This window comes from Pelodiscus sinensis, unplaced genomic scaffold (genome assembly GCF_049634645.1).
Source record: "Pelodiscus sinensis isolate JC-2024 unplaced genomic scaffold, ASM4963464v1 ctg35, whole genome shotgun sequence".
In the NCBI taxonomy this organism is placed as follows: domain Eukaryota; kingdom Metazoa; phylum Chordata; order Testudines; family Trionychidae; genus Pelodiscus; species Pelodiscus sinensis.
Window position 1 is genome coordinate 7642978 of NW_027465908.1, and position 13652 is coordinate 7656629.

At 54.3% G+C, this 13652-nt stretch overlaps 4 non-coding genes across 4 annotated transcripts; 3 read left to right on the forward strand and 1 right to left on the reverse strand.

The window, feature by feature from the left end:
• Positions 1-1932: 1932 nt before the first annotated feature.
• TRNAC-GCA (transfer RNA cysteine (anticodon GCA)) lies at positions 1933-2004 on the reverse strand. Its single transcript has one exon. It is a non-coding gene; the product is annotated as a tRNA-Cys (tRNA).
• Positions 2005-6078: 4074 nt separating this feature from the next.
• TRNAI-AAU (transfer RNA isoleucine (anticodon AAU)) lies at positions 6079-6152 on the forward strand. The gene has a single exon. It is a non-coding gene; the product is annotated as a tRNA-Ile (tRNA).
• A 2057-nt stretch (positions 6153-8209) lies between these two features.
• Positions 8210-8281, forward strand: TRNAC-GCA (transfer RNA cysteine (anticodon GCA)). The gene has a single exon. It is a non-coding gene; the product is annotated as a tRNA-Cys (tRNA).
• A 3882-nt stretch (positions 8282-12163) lies between these two features.
• On the forward strand, positions 12164-12245 carry TRNAS-GCU (transfer RNA serine (anticodon GCU)). Its single transcript has one exon. It is a non-coding gene; the product is annotated as a tRNA-Ser (tRNA).
• Positions 12246-13652: the final 1407 nt, after the last annotated feature.

The window sequence follows — 13652 nt, forward strand, 5'->3', positions numbered from 1 at the left end:
GCTGGGAGTGGCTCTGGGCGAGGGCACAGGGCTGTGTCATTCCCTGTGGGAGCGGGAGGCCCCCGGAGCCCAGAGCGAGTGGACTCCCCAAGGGGCGCACGGTGAGAGACAGGGGGCTGGGGGCTCAGGGAGGGGCGGTCCCAGGAGGCAGAGGGCACCTGTGACTCTCGGCTGGCAGCTGACACTCTGATCCTTGCTTCCCTCCCGCTGCTTCACCTCCCAGGGCTTCTTTCTCCTTCCCTGTCCATAGCAGGCAGCTACACAAAGGCAAGTCACCAAACCAGACACCCCTGTGGCCAGCATGGCCTCTCAGGGTGCCCCCGCCTGCCCCGTGCTGAGAGCCAGGCCCAAGGAGGAAAGAGGTGGGTGGGCCCTCTTGACACCAGGGTCTCACCACCCATCTTCTTCCCGCCGTCAGCAGCCACAGCCCCTGTCAGCCACTGGGTCAGCCCAGGAAGGGGGGCCGGACATGGTCAAGTAGCAAGTCAGGCTGTGAGGGGCAGGCAAAGCTCATCTTGCCCTGCAGGGCCACCAGCCACAGCAGCTCTTGTGCACAGCTGTGGAGTAAAGCATCCCTGAGGGAGAAGTGGGGATGTCAGAGCAGCCCCTGTAGCCGCTGAAGTAGCTTAGTGGGGGGTGCATTAATGTGAAGCGTTAAGGGCCCCCTGGTTCAATCCCAGTCCTTGGTGGAAATCTTTGCTCTTGTGGCTGAGCCCTTGTGTGGGTGTGTCTACACTGGGGTCTTATTTCTAGCAAAGCAGACACTCCAGAGTTGCACATGAAGCAGGGATTTAAATAGTGCACACTTCATTTGCATACGCTCACCCATGCAGTGTTTTGAAAGTGAAAGGGCGTCTGGGGCTGCTGCATTAGTTCAAACCAAACCCCTCATTTGCATATTGCTTGCACAAGAACCCGTCAGTGTAAACATGGCCCCTCTGCTTTCTGGCTAAGCTAAAAAAATGTTGTGTGAAGCAGGGAGATTCTAGAACCTTCCTCATCAAGTGAGTCTGAATCCTGCACCATGACCTCAGTGGGACCCGCTGGGGAGATGTTGGTTTGCTGCAAATCCTTAGTAACGCCACTATTTGGCTTTCTTGGCTGTGTCTATGCTGCGCATTGCTGAGCAATAAGATATGCAAATGAAATGTGGGGATGAATATTTCCACACCTCATTTGCATGTGTAATGAGCCATCATTTTTGCAGCACAGGATTTGTGCAAGAAGGAGCTGTCTACACTGCTACTTCTTGCACAAAAAAAATCCTCTTGTGCAGAGCCGTTCTGCTGCTTATTGTCAGGAACCCTCGTGCCACTTGGGAGGAAAATCCAGTTCTGACCAGTCTCTGAGTGGCCAGTGCCTGAGGGGATCCAACATGGATCCCTAGGTCACGGGTCACATAACCCAATGGCTACATCTACACTGCAGCCTTCTTGTCCAAGAACTGTTTTGCGCAAGCATTCTTGTGCAAAAGGTCTTCCACAAGAGCAGGTCCACACTGCCAAGTACTTTGCCCAAGAGATGTGCTTTTGTGCAAGAGCGTCCATGGCAGTGTGGTTGCTCTCTTGCACAAGAAAACTCTGATGGGCATTTTAGCCATACGGGTTTCTTGCACAGGAAATTCATGTTGCCTGTCTACACTGCCCTCTTGTGGAAGAGCTCTTGTGCAGGAGGGATTATTCCTCGATTATTCCTCATGGGTAGAGGAATAACTCTTCTGGAAGAAGCCCTGTTTTCCAACGCTGTAATGCAAATTTACTTGTGCAAGAATGCTCGTGCAGTGTAGATGCTCTGCACATTTTTGTGCAAGAACAGTTCTTGCACAGAAAGCCTGCAGTGTAGATGTCGCCTTAGGGTTTGCATGCATTTAAACAGTTCACATATAATGGAAATCCAAGAAGGTGAATGTCTGCATTAAATCAACACTCTCTCAGGGGGCACTTGGATTTGAACCAAGGACCACTTGATCTGCAGTCAAATACTCTGCCACTGAGCTACACCCCCTGTGAGAGTTGGGTTTGCAGCCAGTATTGAGAAGTGGGTAGTGAACAAGAGACTTTTGTGTGTCACACATCTCAGGTGGGACGGACCCTCACTGACACTAGATTGTGACTGGTCCTAACAAGGAGTTTGTCCAGAAAGCATCAGAACTGGGGCAGAACAGAGATTCTGTCCACACGGAAAAGTTATTTTGAAACAATGGCCGTTATTCCAAAATAACAAGGCACGAGTCTAGACAGCAATTCCGTTAGTTTGAAATAACTCTGAAATAACGGACGGCTAATTCCAACTTCTGTAGACCTCACTGTACACAGAAAAATGCCTATTCTGAAACAGCTATTTCAAAATGAGGCGTGTGTAGATGCTGCACTTCTGCTATTTCAAAATATCCCCCCTCCTCCCCCAGGGCCTGGGGCTCTAAATCAAGGTAGCACGTCTACATTAGGGAAGCCTCCTTGGACCCATTTTGAGGTTTCCCTGCAGTGTAGACGTGCTATCTTGTAATAACTATTCCTGAAGAGCTTATTCCCAAATAAATGTGCCGTGTAGACGTAGCCAGAGAGTCCTGAGAGATGAAGCAGCCGGAGGGAAGCCAGGAGAGCAGAGGCCAGACTGAGAGCTGAGTGTCCCAGGTGTCTACCCCCAGGCCTTCTGTCTAGGTCCCAGGTGTAAGGGGCAGCACTAATGACTCTGAATCCTCCACTCTGAGTTTAAATCTCAGTGGGACGGGCTGGGGCAGTTGCTGGGAGGTCCTCGTGCTCCAGGCTTTTTGGCTTCCTTGCCCTGAGGTTCACTAAGGGGGTTTTGCTTGTCTGAGGCCCATTAGAGCGCCACACGCAGGCCAGTGAGGCAGGACGGGGGGTGTCAGTGGGGCCCTGCTCTCAGTCCGTCCCTCACAGGCCCTGTGGGCTGCTGGAGGGCTGAGCCCGTCGCCCAGGCCTGGCGCGGGGATGGAACATGGGGCACGTTTCCCCCTGTGAGCGTGTGCGGGGGCAGGAGGGAGCCACACGGGCCCGGCTGAGGGTTTTGTGCTGGGGCTGGAGGCTTGAGCCCGAGCTGTCGGCCTCAGCGGGACTTGCTCCTCCCCCCTCTCCTGCCTTGCTGCCTCCTTTGGCCAGCAGCGCTCAGGGGCAGCCGGGAGAGCCGGCACCAAGGGCAGAGGAGGCCGAGGCACAAGCCCCTCAGAGGGGACAGGCCTGAGGCCTCTGGCTTGCCCAGGCTCACGCCAAGGGGCTTTCTGTGGTGCCGGGCGGGGGAGGGAGGCCAGGCCCAGGCCGGTGGGAGAAGGGGCAGCGCCTGCCAGGGCAGCAAGGGGAGCTGCAGGGAGCGAGACGCGGCGTTTCTGCCTGGATCACTCAAGGTTCCCTTTGCGGGTGATGCACCGGTGACACCCCTGTACTTCTGCCAGAAGGGGCTCTCCTGCCCCTCCTGTTTGGGCAGGGCCTCTTGCCCTGGCCAACATAAGCAAAGCAGCCTACCTCAGGCAACTTCCATAGCTCAGCTGGCAGAGCAGAGGCCTGTAGCAGGTGCTGGGCAAGTGCCCTTAGGTGGCTGATTCAACTCCAGCTGAAAGGAGAGATTCTTCTCCCTCCCTTTGGCTGCAGGCCCGGCCTTAGGACCAGGCGGCTGCCTTGGGTCTGTCCCTTTGGGGCCTGGTGCTACAATTGACAAAAAGGTTTTGGGTACCAGCTGCCAATCAAGTGTCTTAGACTGCGCAGGCCTTGAGTCATGGCAAGAGCTGGAGGGGAATGGGGAACGGCTGCACTTTGGAATGGGAAGGGGGTGACTGGAACCATAAAGTAGAACAGTTTTAAGGTTTGCTCCCAAGGAGGGCACCATGGCTTAGTTGGCTAAAGTGCTTCTCTAGTAAGCAGGGGATCCTGGGTTCAACTCCCAGTGGTGCCTTGTTGCCAGGTCAATGGGTCTTTTCTTCCCACCATTCTTCAACATGTATCTGGAGTTGGTTTTACCTTCAGTTGAGCTTGGTGGTGCCCTCACAGTGGGAGTAGATTAGTAGCAAAGAGCAGGAGGTTCTCTAGGGGTTTGATTTAGTGAGGCTTAGCTAGACTTGTTAAATCAAGCTCTGGAAGATGGATTGCAGCAGCCATCTCCACCTGAGTGAAGAGATGGCCTAATGGTGCAATTAGTTATGTGCCCACACTAACAGCCCCACTGCTGGTAACTCTCCTGCTGTGTCTACACTGGCCCCTTGAATTTCCGGAAAAGCACTGATGATCTACTGTATAATCATCAGTGCTTTTCCAGAAAAACTATGCTGCTCCCATTCAGGCAAAAGTCCTTTCCTGGAAAACTGTTCCGCAAAAGGGCCAGTGTAGACAGCACAGATTTCTTTTCCGCAAAAAAGCCCCGATCACGAAAATGACGATCGGGGCTTTTTTGCGGAAAAGCACATCTACATTGGCACAGACGCTTTTCCGGAAAAAGTCCTTTTCCGGAAAAGCATCCTGCTAATGTAGGCGCGCTTGTTCCAGAAATACTTAGAATGGAAAACTTTTCTGTTTTAAGCATTTCCGGAAAATCATGCCAGTGTAGACGTAGCCACAGAGGCTACATCTAAACTAGAAGTTTTCTCCTTAAAAAAATATGTTAATGAGGGACTCGATTGCATGAGTCACAATCTCATTTGCATATTTTCTGCCAATGGGATTTTTCTGCAAAAACAAGCAGTGTGAACGTTTTTTTTGCACAAAACCCTCTTTCCCCACAAGATTCTTATGTCCTCCAAAAGAGGTATCCTGATTTTGCAGAAAAAGGGGGTTTTGCACAGAAAGAAAACTTCCATACTGCTTGTTTTTGCACAACAACACCAGCGCAAAATCAGTTTGGCAGAAAATATGCAAATAAGACCATGACTCATGCAAATAAGACCCTCGTTAGCACATTTTTTTGCCAAGAAAACTCATAGGCATGTTCTTCTCAGGGGTTAGGTACCTTTCTGCCCTAGGAAGACGTGTGGCCAAAACACAGGCCTCGCTGTGAGCAGGATTTGAACCTTGGTAAGTCATCCTTAGGTTGCTGGCTTGAAGAAGAGCCTTTTCCCTAGAGTTCACCTTTTGCACAAGCTGCTTGCCTGGAGTCCATGTTTTCAGAGCCCTGCACTCAATTGACAATAAGATTCTGCGTACCAGTTGCCAATCACGTTTCTTGTGCTGCACAGGCCTTGAGACCCTGGAAGGCTGGAGGGAAATGGGGAATGGCTGCACTTTGTTAGCTGCAACCATAAATTAGTTTTAGAGACACTTTTCTTTTTTCAGAAGAGGCTTTTCCGACATTTGGCCCATCTACAGGGATCCAAATGTGGGGATAACCTCCTCTTTTAGAAGAGTCCTTATTCCTAATAAAGTGAGGAATACAGGCCTTCCGCAAAAACATGCCCACTTTTTTGGAAAGTGGTGGGGAAAAGTGGACCGGTTCCTTGGATGTGGCACAGTTTTTCCAGGACACGAGAGTTATCCTGGAAAAACTTAGCAGTAGAGACATAGCCCCGTAGGGCGCCATGGTTCAGCTGGCTAAAACACCTACCTCATACATAGGAAATCCTATGTTCAACTCCCATTGTTCCCTTGTTGTAGCCTTTGCTCACATTTTCCTATGCCCTGCTGGGACACAGAAGAGGCCTCCCTGGCCACCCATGGAACTGCTGGTTCAGGAAAAGGCTGATTAGAGAGGAACGTTGGGAAGAAGGAAACCACAAGGCTGGAGCGGGTACAGAGGTTGCTGTGACTGATACTGGCTGGGCAGGGCTCTGACTTCCACTCTGAGCCCCTGGGTACCACAAACTGGCAACTGAATCCTGCTCCATGGTTGTCCCAGCGCTCTGGGAGCAAGCGATGTGCCTGTAACTGCCTGCTGGGATGTGGGCCCTGCGCTGCCTGGTGGGGGAGGGAACAAACACAGTGGGACAGTCCAGCCCTTCCACTGGATTCAAACCAGGCCAGTCGGAGCCTCTCGTGCTCACCGAGGGGGATTCCCCACTTGCTGCCTTGGAAGCTGCAGTCACATCACAGAGCCGGAGGCATCTTTCTGAAAGGGCCGGTTGTAAAAGTGCTTCTTATAGGCCGGCTAGCTCAGTTGGTTAGAGCATGGTGCTAATAACGCCAAGGTCATGGGTTCAAGCCCCATGCTGGCCACAGGGGTGTCTGGTTTGGTGACTTGCCTTTGTGTAGCTGCCTGCTATGGACAGGGAAGGAGAAAGAAGCCCTGGGAGGTGAAGCAGCGGGAGGGAAGCGAGGAGCAGAGTGTCAGCTGCCAGCCGAGAGTCACAGGTGCCCTCTGCCTCCTGGGACCGCCCCTCCCTGAGCCGCCAGCCCCCTGTCTCTCACCGTGCGCCCCTTGGGGAGTCCACTTGCTCTGGGCTCCGGGGGCCTCCCGCTCCCACAGGGAATGACACAGCCCTGTGCCCTAGCCCAGAGCCACTCCCAGCCCGTGTGAAACAGGAGGGTTCATTGAGCATCTGACACAGCACAGGGACCCAGGCAGGCAGCAGGGGCTGCGGGTGGGGAGTGAGGGCACCAGAGGGGGCAGAGAAACAAGTAGCACCAAGACTCTTGGCAGCAGGGTCTGGCCACCCAACTCCCTGCCCAGGCTGCTGGGCCCCCGACCACTTCAGCTGCCAGGTCAGCCCGGGAGCTAAGGCAGGAATGGGGGGAAGGAGCCAGTCAAACTGCAGGTGGCAGGAAACACCAGTCTCGCCTTCCTGGGCCAGGCACGACGGCATCATGTTAGTGACACGGCTGCCAGACATCCTGGACAGTTAATAACCAGCTAGAGGGGTTTATGGGGAGCTCAGTGTGGGGAGCCTAAGAGGAAATATTTAAAGGTCCCTGGTTCAATCCCAGGCTTTGCCATGTCTCGGTGCAGCAGGGCCCTCTCTGGTCCCCTTGCTGTGCTAGTGCCCTGTGACATCCTGTGACATCCCCTCATCCAACTTCACCACAGCCCAGCATTGTGGGTTTCTCTCCCCAATGTGCTGCAGAGAAAGCCCCTGTGTGTAACGGGCCTCAGGGAGCCCAGAGCAGAGGGATCCCCTCAACATACACAGTCCCAGCCCCAAGCCTTCCCCATATCCCTAGTCCTGTGCCCTGACTTCTCTACCCTCCCACATCCTCACCCCTGGCCTGAGCCCCCCCCCCCCCCCCCCCACCGCACACTCTCCTCAAATCCCTGCCCTGAGTTGCCCACACTCCACATTTTAATTTCTTACAGGTACTGTCCTATCACAACCCCTCCCCCAACTTCCTGCCTTGAGCCTCCCCCCACCCAAGGGGTGGTGCCCAATAGAACAGTCCCTGTGAGAAATGTGTCACTTTCACCCCTGGGAGCAGCTCAGCCATGCAAAGGGGCTGCCTGGGGCAGGACATTAGCCCTGGAGGGCAGGGGTGGGTGTGGCAGTGACATCACAAGGGCCTTTTGCAGCCCCTCAGCTTATTGGCTAAAGGAGGTTGGGAGGTGATGACCTCACAGAGAGTCCATGACAGTGGCCAGGTGGGACAGGCTGCAGGGCAGGGGCCATCTCAGAGACCCCCCCCCCCCATGGCTTTGCTGCAGGGAGTCTCCTTGAGAGTTGCCCTTGAGGCCTTTTCGGAGCCTTTTCCTTTCCCACAACTAACTGACCTAGATGACAGACGTCCCTGTGGAGAAGGGAAGAGCCTCCAAAAAGGCCTGTGCAAATGCAGTCGGGGAATTAGCTCAAGTGGCAGAGCGCTTGCTTTGCATGTGAGAAGTAGTGGGGTTGATCTCCACAGAGGAGGAGAGTTGCCAGTTTTTCTTTTTACCAGCCAGGGGGCTAAGTGGCTCCAGTAGCCCCTCCCCTCCTGCTTTCTACTTGCTCTCCCCAAAAGCCAGCCACGCTGGGGTAGAGAATTGCTGGACGCCAGCCCTTCTGGGCCAGACAGTGGCAGGAGCACTGGAGACAGGTTGCAGATGGGGCAGAATTAGCTTCATTGGAAAACTGCTGCCTTTGCCCACGAGAGGAAGCAGGATTCACTCCCATCTTCTCCCACCTACTCGCTGGTGCTGAGGGGCCGGCCCCTTTCCTGGAAGGTGACTTGCCTTGCATATGAGACAGCATCAGACCCCTGCCACCCGCCTGCTCCGTGTGGAGACCAAGTACCTGGGATGTGTGTTACACAAAAGCCTCTTGTTCCCTGCTCAGTTCCCAGCATTGGCTGCAGGAGCTAGCTTTCATGGGGGTGTAGCTCAGTGGTAGAGTGTTTGACTGCAGATCAAGTGGTCCTTGGTTCAACTCCAAGTGCCCCCTTGGAAAATTTCCTTCCAGTGGAAATATTTTCCTTTCCAGTTCCATCACACTCTGGCTTTACATTGCTTGAGGTTCTTCATATTAATAAGAACCTTTAATACAGAGCTACTCAACTTTGGAAGCCCCGGGGGCCACAATGAAATGGCATTTAACCAGGATGGACAGGAAAGGTGTCCCTAGTTAGTGTATTCCAGGAGCTGAGAATGGGTGATGGGAGGGATCACTTAACAATTGTCTGTGCTAAGGATTCCCTCGGGACAACTGTCGTGAGACAGGATCCTGGGGCAATTGGACAACTGGCATGGCCCAGTCTGGTTGCTTTGATGTTCTGTTTGGCCGTCTTGTCCCCTCTGGGCAAGGGAGAATGGACCCTCCATCCTGAAGCGGATGGAAAATGGCCTGCGAAAGGCTAGTGTAGGTGAGCAAAGGAGCAGCTTTTATGTGTCCCTGGTGGTCTAGTGGTTAAGATTCAGCACTCTTACTGCTCTGGCCTTGGTTGTATTCCCAGTCAGAGAAACCAGCTGCTACTTTCACATAACACCTGCCTAGTCATAATTGTCATGTGTTACAGCAGCTGTGACCCAAGAGGTTGGCTCATTCACATCTTTCCCTTACTGCTAAGACAACACTTGCCTTTTTCAAATGGGGCAGAGCTGGGTGACTCAAACTGCCCCTCCCCTCTTCTGCATGGGCAGCACTGCAGGAAGCTCCGTGGCACACACAGCACTAGCCCAGCGCAGTGTCAGGTGGGTGTAAAATTCATTGGTTCAGTTTGGTTGTTGAAAGAGACAACCCAGAACTGGCTTCAGCCCCCACTCAGTAACCTGGGGAAATGACCCACCAGGCCTGGGCCCCTCGGAGAGGCAACGATTCCCCACTGGCCAGGGCAGAGCCTCCCTCTGACTCAGTCATGGAGCCTTCTCCCCCTGGTCCTGCCTCCCCCTTCACTCAGCTCTCACTGCTCGGTGCTGCCAGGGAGGGGCCTCCCTGCGAGAGCCGCCTGGGCAGGTTCCTGCCACAGAGACACGTCCCAGAGCAGGACGGATGCTCAGACCGACACTGAGTGTTGCTCAGCGCTGGGGTGAGACAGGGAAGGACAAAAGGGTCTAACGGTGCCTGCAGCCTTTCAGAACAGCCCCCGGCCCCACCCCAAGTACCAGCCCTTCCCTCTGCCTCTGATGGGCTCCACTGGACACTGCCTGGACTCAGGCCTCCCCGGTGCCAGCCTAAGGGCTCTGGAGAAGACAGGGCAGCTCCAGGGGCGGAGTCCAGAGCCCCTGGCTGGGAAGGGATCAGGAAGCAGCTTTGAGGCTGGGCTGCTGCACAGTTTAGGCAGGGGTGGGCAATGACTTTTGATGGGGAACCACTCCCAAGCCTGCACTTTTCCATGCTATTATCGGAGGAGGTGGGGGTCTGGGATGGAGGCTGGGAGCAGACAGGAGCCTGGGGCAGAGGACTGGGGTGCAGGAATGGTTGCAGGGTGTTGGGTTGTGACTTGGGGCAGAGGATTGGGGTGCAGGATCTGGGAGGGGTGTGGGTTCAGGTGGGGGGAGAGGGTTTGGTTTAGGTGCGGTACCCGGGGGTTGAGGGAAGGGAGGGGCTGGGGTGTCAGTCAGGCTCTGGCTGGGAGACTTACCTGGCTCACTCCCGGCCAGCAGCCCAGCACATTTCTCAGGCAGCCTGTCTGCCTTGTCCCCACACAAGCTGCAGGGGCCATCTGGGTCGATGAATAAGACCCTGAGTGGAGGGGGGATGACGCTTCATATGGCCAGAAACCAGCCAATGGGATTGTGCTGGGAACAGGGACACTAACTGCCCAGCAGTCCCTGTTCTCAGCAGCTTGCGGGGGTGGGGCAAGCAGGGAGTGTCTTGATGGGCTAGATACAGCCCGCTGGCCTGTATTGCCCAGGCCTGGCTTAGAGGGAACCTTGGCTCTGGGGGAGGGGCGCTGTGGAAAGGCCAGTCTTGCCTTCCTGGGCAGGGCATGGTACCTGCAGCCTTTCAGATCAACCCTCAGCCAACAACCCAAGAACCAGCCCTTCCCTCCACCCTCACTGGAGTCTGCTGGGAACTACCTGGACTGAAGCCCACCCCAATTTCAGCATTAAGGATTGCCTGGAAATGAGAAAGCAGCTAAAGTAACACTGGTGGGACTTGAACCCTTGGCCTTTGCCTGTCTAGTTGGGCTCACACTAGCCACTACAGCATAAATGCCCAACATGCTTTCCATTGTACCACAAAGCTTGAGGGACTGCTGAGTTTGTTATCTCCACTCTCTGCTTTGCAGCACGGCAATTGCTGGGGGAAAAGAAAGGGGAGCCAGGTCTGTCTCTTTTGGGAGAGCAGGTACCAAGAGGGAGGGGGCCACTGAGCACCCAACAGTGAAAATAAGGATAAGAACTGAGCTACAGTTGGAGAAAGTGGCCATGGATCCCACTGCCTCTCGCATGCTAAGCAAGCGCTCTACCTCTTCAGCTAATTCCCCCGCCTACAAAAGATTTTGCTACCTCCCCTACCTTGTTCTGGAGCCCTCAACATCGCTGCCGCTGCCCAAGGCTCCGTTCTGAAAGGGCCACTTGTGAGACTGACACCCGTGGGCCGGCTAGCTCGGAGGTTTAGGACGTGGTGCTCATATCACACTGACGCGTCTCAAGAGCAAGCCCCTTGTTTCAAACCATAACGGGCTCGCTATTCCGACGTCCCTGCATGGCAGGAGGAGGGAGGGATGTTTTGGAACAGCGATTTATTTCAAAGTAAGTGCTGTGTAGCCAGCCCCAAATTACAAAATAAGCTATTTCAAAATAGGCGCATTGATTATTTTGAACTATGGGACGCACCCCTAGTGAGTTAGAGCTGAACTCTGCCCCCAGCTCCCTGCTCCACCCACCCACGTACTGACTCCCTCGCTGCCATGGGCGGTTTGCATTGGCCTCTTCTCTCTTTAGCCAGGCTTCAGCCAGGACTGAGACTTAGGCAGGAGAATGTGACCTGGCTCCCTGCACCTGGGCCCTGCATTTCTCATCCCTTCAGAGACACTTGTTAGTGGAGGAATAAATCACAGTCACATGAGTGTAGATTATGAAACTTTGTAGTTGTTGTTGCCTTGGAAACTCCCCACAGACCTTCCCCTGGGGGCCCCGGCAGCCGCTCACACCGCACAGCTCACTTCGAGGTGAGGGTGCAGTGTAGACATGCCCGTCCTGTTGAGGGGCAGCTTGCTGGGGGGAGGCTCTGGCCACTTCCTTTCCTTGTCTCTCTCAGGGTGTGTCTACACTGCAGGGCTACATCTACACTGCAGGCTTTTTGTGTAAGAGCAACTGCTCTTGTGTAAAAACTTGCAGAGCGTCTACACTGCAGGCAGGTTCTTGCGCAAGTAAATTTATAGTGCAGCATCAGACAACAGGGCTTCTTGCGCAAGAATTATTCCTCTCCATGTGAGGAATAAGCCCTCTTGTGCAAGAACTCGTCCACAAGGAGGCAGTGTGGATGGGCAACAGGGGTTTCTTGCTCAAGAAAGCCCGATATCTAAAATGCCCGTCAGAGCTTTCCTGTGCAGGAGAGCGTCCATACTACCATGTGCGCTCTTGCAGAAAAGCACTTCTCTTGTGCAACAGCACATGGCAGTGCAGAGACACTGTTGCGCAAGACCTTTTGCACAAGAACTCTTGCACAAAACAGTTCTTGAGCAAGAAGTCTGCAGAGTAGATGTAGCCAAGGGGTGTTTGGGTTTGTTACCAGCACTGAGCTTCGTACAACAAACCAGGGAACATTGTGAAAAGCCAAAACCTTCCCACCCTGGGTGTCCTTGGCCAGCCAGCAAGTGGCAGAAAGGTTCCCTGAAGAGCTGACTTCAGGTGATTTGAAACAAACCCTAACTGCTCAGATGAGGTGGCCGAGTGGTTAAGGCGATGGACTGCTCATCCATTGTGCTCTGCACGCATGGGTTCAAATCCCATCCTCATCGGGTGTTAGTAGACTTCTCTCTTGCTTCTCCCAGAAGTTCAGTGCCAGCCCCTCCTGTATCCCTGCCTGCCCCAGCCCCTCCCACTGCAGCCTGGGGAAAGGGGAAATCTCCACAGAGACACTCCCAGCTGGGACCCTCAATCCCTTCTGCCCTCAAGGGGAAACCTCCCAAAGGAGATTCCAGGCAGCCAGGCCATGGGGGTCTCTGAGATGCCCCAGCCCTGCAGCCTGTCCCACCTGGCTGTTGCTATGGTCCCTCTGTGAGGTCACTGCCTCCCAGCCAATGAGCTGAGGTGCTGCACAAGGCCATTGTGATGTCACTGCTGCCTTGCAGGCTCATGTCCTGCCCCTGGCCAGCCCCTTGGCATGTGTGAGCTCCTCTCCCTGCCCCCCTCACTCAGGGCTGGTTCTGGGGCTCAAGCAGGGAACATCAAAGGCTGCTCAGGGGGGGCCACATTGCTAGGCCAGGGGCCCTCCTGTGGGGCTGTGAGTGTTGCTGTCCCTGCTGTACAGACACGGCCATAGAGCCTCAGGAGGCTGTAGCGGTGGGAGACACTTCCCTGGATTCGGGAGGGAGACGAGCTGTCAAGGCCCATGACTCGGAGCCAGCTACCGATACCCATGGAAAGCTGATTTTCAGAGGGGTGTGATCAGCCCTTCCTGTGTATCTGGCTACTTCAAAGGGACTAAATCAGGAGTTAAAAGTTGAAGAAGGGACAGTTAGAAGGTGAATTTCTGTCTCTGGCACTGTCCCACCTGACAAAGAATTTACATTCCTCTGCTTTCTGAGACAGTTGGCAAGGATGCTCCACAGTGGTTCTCTCTCTCTCTCTCTCTCTCTCTCTCTCTCTCTCTCTCCCCCTCTCTCTCCAGAAGCTGTTCAGACCCCTCACTAGCCAATGCTGGTGTTAGGTGCAGATCTGAGTGCTAAAAGCCCAGGTGTGCAAAGTCAGAATGAAGGGATGCATTTTGCTGTAGCAGAGCAGGGTCTGTCTGTAGACAAAGCAGAGCCTGAGGATGAGAAGGCCCAGGAGAGGCAGAGACTCCAGAGCAGTGGGGCTAGTGATTTGGTCTGGCAAACGGACAGAAAATCACCAGGCCCTGAGCATGGTGCGGGTAAAGCCCATGGGGACTACCTAGTCCATCAGATTTTATTATTTTCCTTGTTTGGGGGTTTAGAAATCACGTCTGAGCTGGTGGATTATTCTTATTGTGTGTAACTAAGCATTGCAGCCCAGGGATTTTCCTTGCATAATTAATTGGGGTCCGTTTTTGCCCAAGAGGCTTTTGCGCAAAGAGGAGCTGTGCAGACTGGGGCTCTTCCTGCCTCCTGCTTCCCCTGGCTCCAGCCTGAAAGGGCTCTAAATCGAGGTAGCTCGTCTACACTGGGGAGCCTGCCTTGGACTAT